The sequence below is a fragment of the Nycticebus coucang genome, chromosome 8, assembly GCF_027406575.1.
Source record: "Nycticebus coucang isolate mNycCou1 chromosome 8, mNycCou1.pri, whole genome shotgun sequence".
NCBI classification, from domain to species: Eukaryota; Metazoa; Chordata; class Mammalia; order Primates; family Lorisidae; genus Nycticebus; species Nycticebus coucang.
Window position 1 is genome coordinate 32,830,144 of NC_069787.1, and position 6,178 is coordinate 32,836,321.

Consider the following 6,178-nt stretch of genomic DNA (forward strand, 5'->3'; position numbering starts at 1 on the left):
TTTGGTGGGGACACACTATGGCCACACCAGGCAGACCACCAACCACTCCCTGTATTCAGTCTTAAAAGTACGGAGAAGAAGCTGGAGTGTGTCATCACACTTGAAGAATGCTTTTCATAGAGAGAAATCCTGATATTTCCTCTCTCCAATCACTTGGAGAAGTTAGAAGCTGTGGCAAGGGATTCTCCTAGCTTTCTGATGGAAAGCTTAATGTGCCATGAATTTCCGGTCCTAAGCCTAAGAAAGAAAAACTCTCTTTGGGGCCTTTTAGAAATCATCTCTCTTAACTGTATGCCCATGAACTGTAATGTTGTAATTGCCTCCATGTTATACTCCAGGTGCCTTTGCAAAGTTTAAACCTGCAGGTCACCTTGGATCGACAACCCATGTATTGTGTATGCAACTGATTGGCTGAACTGCTGGAGTCATGAATGCTTGCTCTGTCTTGTGCTGAAAAGTACACACATACACACACACCTTTAACAAAATTTGACAAAAAGGGAGAAAGCATATCAGAAAAACATGGCTTAGGAATTATTTTCCTGCATTTTGCTGAATACCATTTGTCTTCTGGGAAGCAACGCAAACAGAGCTGTGGCTTTCAGACTCCCCAAATATTATTGCTGTGCACTGGGGTGACTGACTTGCTGAAATGCAGAAAAAGACAAATAGAAGGTATAGTCGTGAGCTTTGTAGCCTATGCTCCTCTCCTATCAGATTAGCAGGCCCACAGTTTTAGTTTTGGTTCGTTTGCTTGCTTTATCTTGTTTTTAATTAGTTTGGAGTTTTCTTTTCTTTCTTTTTTTTTTTTTCCCTTAAAGTGATTTCTCATAGAATGGTTTAATTCAAACTGGGAAAAGGCAACCTTGTGGTGATTCAGGCACATTTATCACCTTCAAGAAATTGACAGATTTATCTTTGATAATACTATTCTGCCTTGGTTTTTAGATATAAAATACAAGAATTATTTCTTTATAGGTACCACATCTGAAACAAAGAAACTAGTGCTTTTCTCACTACATTTCCTGTTCCTTGTCTCTTTCTTCTCTCAGTCGTGAGATCTCCACTTAAATGTCAGGCCATAGTTTCTTTAAAATTAAACAAACAAAAATAAACAAAGTTATCATATAACTGAGCAATTCCATTTTTAGGTATCTACCTCATCTGTCCATGAAATGCCTTGGGCACGAATATTCATAACAACATTTTCATGATAGCCAAAAAGTGGAAACCAACCAAATATTTATCCATTGGCAAATGAGTAAACAAAGTGTGATATAGCAACACAATAAAATTGTACTCAGCCATAAAAAAGAAAGAAATACTGACACATGTTACAACATGGAAAAAGACACTCATGAGTCTGAATCTTTTGTGTCAGCTATGCAAAGGCAATTTATAGAGATAGAAACTAAATTAGTGGTTTTCTATGGCTGGAAGTGGGAACAGGGATTAAGGAAATGGACATGTGGGACCTTAGAAGGGTAATGAGAAATTCTAATTTGGGTAAGGGTGACAATTATACAACTCAGTAAATGTAATAAAAATCATTGAATTGGGGCGGCGCCTATGGCTCAAGGAGTATATACTGGGGCTGGCAGGTTCAAGCCCAGCCCCGGCCAAAACTGCAAAAAAAAAAAAAAAAAAAAGAAAAGAAAAAAATCATTGAATTATACAATAAACAATAATAATAACAATGTCAGGTTTTTCTTAGGCCCAACATTAAATAAAACATCTTTGCTATAGGTATTATTTTCCCTTGGCACCCAATTTAGAAAGCCTCATTATATTTTAAAGTACTTCGACTTAGTCTCAGACATAGCTGGGTCCTAGTCTTAGCTGTGACATTTATTAGCATGATCTTGGAAAGTCACTTGGCCTCCCTAAGTCTGTAAGACTTTAGGGGGTAAGTGCATTTATATTAAACTACTTGCCACTAGTCTCGAAATGTTAGAGACCACGCGCTCAGGGCCTATTCTTTTATCTTTCTTGTACCTTGTCCAGTGACAGAGTACAGATCTCTGGGCCTTGCAGCACAGTGGATAAGGACTCTGGAACTGGCCTGCTCAGGTTTAAATCCACTCTCTCATTGTATGTGAAAGGTGTAAACGGTGTCTCCAGAGGAGGAGGCTGCAGAGGAGACGTTCAGTCCAGGTTTATTGAAAGGGGAGAGTGTGGGCTTGGTGCCTGTAACTCAAGCTGCTGGGGTGCCAGCCACATGCACCGGAGCTGGCGGGTTCAAATCCAGCCTGGCCTGCCAAACAACTACAACCAAAAAATAGCCGGGCATTGTGGCGGGGGCCTGTGGTCCCAGCTGCTTGGGAGGCTGAGGCAGGAGAGTCACTTAAGCCCAAGAGTTAGAGGTTGCTGTGAGCTGTAATGCCACAGCACTCTACCCAGGGCGACAGCTTGAGGCTCTGTCTAAAAAAAAAGGAGTGGGGGGGAAGGGTGACCCACCTAGGCAGTGCAAAGATGGTATCTGCACCCAGAGACAGTTAGAGACCCCTTTGATATGGGGCCACTGGGGGTGGACAAATTCCACAGTTTGCCTGGAAAGTTAGGGTCTTTGGACCAACTTCTCAGAGGGTGAGCTCGCCAGATCCTTTTGTCCTAGGAGGAAAGGAGACCGAGTAAGAGGGGAAAGGGTTTGTGTGGCTGTGGTAGGCCCCCAACAGTATGACCACGGGAAAGCTATATAACTACATTATTTGATCATTAGAAAATGCAGTGTTGGCGGCGCCTGTGTCTCAGTGAGTAGGGCGCCGGCCCCATATACCGAGGGTGGTGGGTTCAAACCCAGCCCCGGCCAAACTGCAACCAAAAAAAATAGCCGGGCGTTGTGGTGGGCGCCTGTAGTCCCAGCTGCTCGGGAGGCTGAGGCAAGAGACTCCCGTAAGCCCAAGAGTTAGAGGTTGCTGTGAGCCGTGTGACGCCACAGCACTCTACCCGAGGGCAGTATAGTGAGACTCTGTCTCTACAAAAACAAAAAAGAAAATGTAGTGTTTGTGAAATGTTAGGGTTCTCGTGACAGTTAGATGATATGCATGCGTGTTAATACAGGTGCAGTGCTTAGAACAGTGCCTGGCTCATAGTAAGGGCTTAGGATGTGTTCACCATTACCTGTATACCTCATATCTAGCCAGATGCAAAGTAATGTACACCGGCTTGGCTTCTACTGTCCAGAAGTGTTGTTGTCCACCCTAGACATGCATCACCACCAACACTCTGCAACAGCGAACGCTCACACCAACCTCTGAACAATTTAGTTGTTTGTGCTTCTCCCTTTAATCCTTCACCTCAGTTTCTTAGTGATGTAGATTGTTTTTTATTAACATTTGCTAGACTCTTTTTTTTTTGCATTTATTCCAAGAATGTGTTCATCAATCCATTGAATCGTTTATTGAATACGTATTAAGTGAATGCCAACTATGTACCAAATAGTGTCCTAAGTGCTGGGGGTTAAATATAGAATAAGACAAGGTTTCTGTCCTCAAGAAGTTCACAGTCAGAATCAGAAGTTCCCAAACCACACTGGGCATCACAATGACCCAGAGAAACAGTAGGATTATAGGATGGAGCATGTGTGGAGAAGGAAGGTTTTAGCCTTTTCCCCGCTTCCCCAACCACCTCTATCAATCTCATATAATGTGACTTCCAGTTTAAAAACAAATGTTTAATAACTAATATAATATGTGAATAAAAACTTATTAGAAATAGAAAACTTTGTTATTTTCATGAATCTAAAATGTTCAGTCAATATAAAAGCACATATGCTTGCTATGCAAACAGAATTTCAAGGTAGTTTCCCTACAGCAGTGGTCCTCAACCTTCCTTATGCCGCCACCCTTTAATACAGTTCCTCATGTTGTGGTGACCCCCAACGACAAAATTATTTTCATTGCTATTTCATGAATACTTCCCCTAAAAATTCTTATCCTGAGTTTCCCCTATATAAAAATTTTGGAGTTGTCGTCATGGTATAAACTTTTTTTTGTTCATTTACTTACTTAAATCAATATGGTAGCAGATTTATCAACAAAGAGTCACTAGACTTTCTGAATCAGAATCTCCAGAGATAGAGCCCAGGCAACTATATATATTTTTACTATATTTTTTATATTTTTTATTTTTTAACTTTATTCAAATTAATATGAGGATACAATATTTAGGTTACATTGTTCTCACTTCCAGGCTAAAGTTCCATTTGTGGAAGAGCCCCTCACCCAGGGGGCGTGTTATACACCCTCACAATGTGCACTTTAGGTGAGATCCGCCTCGTGTCCTCCCTTCTAGTTGTTTAACAACTAATATAATATGTGAATAAAAACTTCTTAGAAAAAGAAAACTTTTGACTTCCGCCCTTTTGGCTCGCTGAGCACTGTCATGGCAGTCGGCAAGAACAAGCGCCTTACGAAAGGCGGCAAAAAGGGAGGCAAGAAGAAAGTGGTTGATCCATTTTCTAAGAAAGATTCGTATGATGTGAAGGCACCTGCTATGTTCAATGTAAGAAATACTGGGAAACACTAGTCACCAGGACTCAAGGAACCAAAATTGCATCTGATGGCCTCAAAGGTCGTGTGTTTGAAGTGAGTCTTGCTGATCTACAGAATGATGAAGTCGCATTTAGAAAATTTAAGTTGATTACTGAAGATGTTCAGGGCAAAAACTGCCTGACTAACTTCCATGGCATGGATCTTACCCATGACAAAATGTGTTCTATGGTTAAAAAATGGCAGACTGGCTCAGCGCCTGTGGCTCAAGCGGCTAAGGCACCAGCCACATACACCTGAGCTGGCGGGTTCGAATCCAGCCCGGCCCGCCAAACAACAATGATGGCTACAACCAAGAAATAACCGGGCGTTGTGGTGGGCGCCTGTAGTCCCAGCTACTTGGGAAGTGGAGGCAGGAGACTCGCTTGAGCCCAGGAGTTGGAGGTTGCTGTTAGCTGTGATGCCACCGCACTCTACCAAGGGCGACATCTTGAGGCTTTGTCTCAAAAAAAAAAAAAATTTTTAAAATGGCAGACTATGATTGAAGCTCATGTTGATGCTAAGACTACCGATGGTTATTTGCTTCATCTGTTCTGTGTTGGTTTTACTAAAAAACGCAACAATCAGATAAGGAAGACGTCTTTCGCCCAGCACCAACAGGTTCGCCAAACTTGGAAGAAAATGATAGAAATCATGACCAGAGAGGTGCAGACCAATGACATGAAAGAAGTTGTCAAAAAATTGATTCCAGACAGCATTGGAAAAGATATAGAAAAGGCATGCCAATCTATTTATCCTCTCCATGATGTCTTCATTAGAAAAGTAAAAATGCTGAAGAAACTCAAGTTTGAATTGGAGCTTCATGGTGAAGGTAGTAGCTCTGGAGAAGCTACTGGAGACCAGACAGGTGCTAAAGTTGAACAAGCTGATGGCTATGAACCACCAGTCCAAGAATCTGTCTAAAATTCAGGCTTTTAATAATGACAAATAAAGAATCCTATTTGTGATTAAAAAAAAAAAAAGAAATAGAAAACTTTGCTATTTTCATGGATCTAAAATGCTCCCTCTATCCCTGAACTGGACTACAATAGTGTTTTATTGTTCTTATAAATATGTAACTGTTTATATATTGATTTCATATTAGTATGGAGTACATTGGATATTTATTTTTCAATTTTTGAGATACTTTACTAAGAAGAATGCTTTTCAACTCCATCCAGGTAAATGTAAAAGATGTAAAGTCTCCATCTTTTTTAATGGCTAAATAATATTCCATAGTATACATATGCCACAGTTTGTTTATTCATTCATGAGTTGATAGGCACTTAGGTTGCTTCCACAACTTGGCAATTATGAACTGAGCCTCAATAAACATTCTAGTGCAAATGTCTTTGTGGTAAAACGGCTTTTGTTCTTCTGGGTAGATACCTAGTAATGGGATTGCGGGTCCAATGGAAGTTCTACTTTTAGATCTTTGAGGATTCTCCATACCTTTCTCCTGAAAGGCTGTATTAGTTTGCAATCCCACCAGCAGTGTAGAAGTGTTTCCTTCTCTCCATATCCACACCAGGATCTGGTGTTTTGGGACTTTGTGATGTGGGCTAATCTTGCTGGGGTTAGGTGATATCTTAGAGTGGTTTTGATTTGCATTTGTCTGATGATTAAAGATTATGAGCATTTTTTCATGT

At 40.8% G+C, this 6,178-nt stretch overlaps 1 pseudogene; it reads left to right on the forward strand.

Annotated features, from left to right (window-relative positions):
* Nucleotides 1-4,383: 4,383 nt before the first annotated feature.
* LOC128592057 (40S ribosomal protein S3a-like) lies at nucleotides 4,384-5,453 on the forward strand (annotated as a pseudogene).
* Nucleotides 5,454-6,178: the final 725 nt, after the last annotated feature.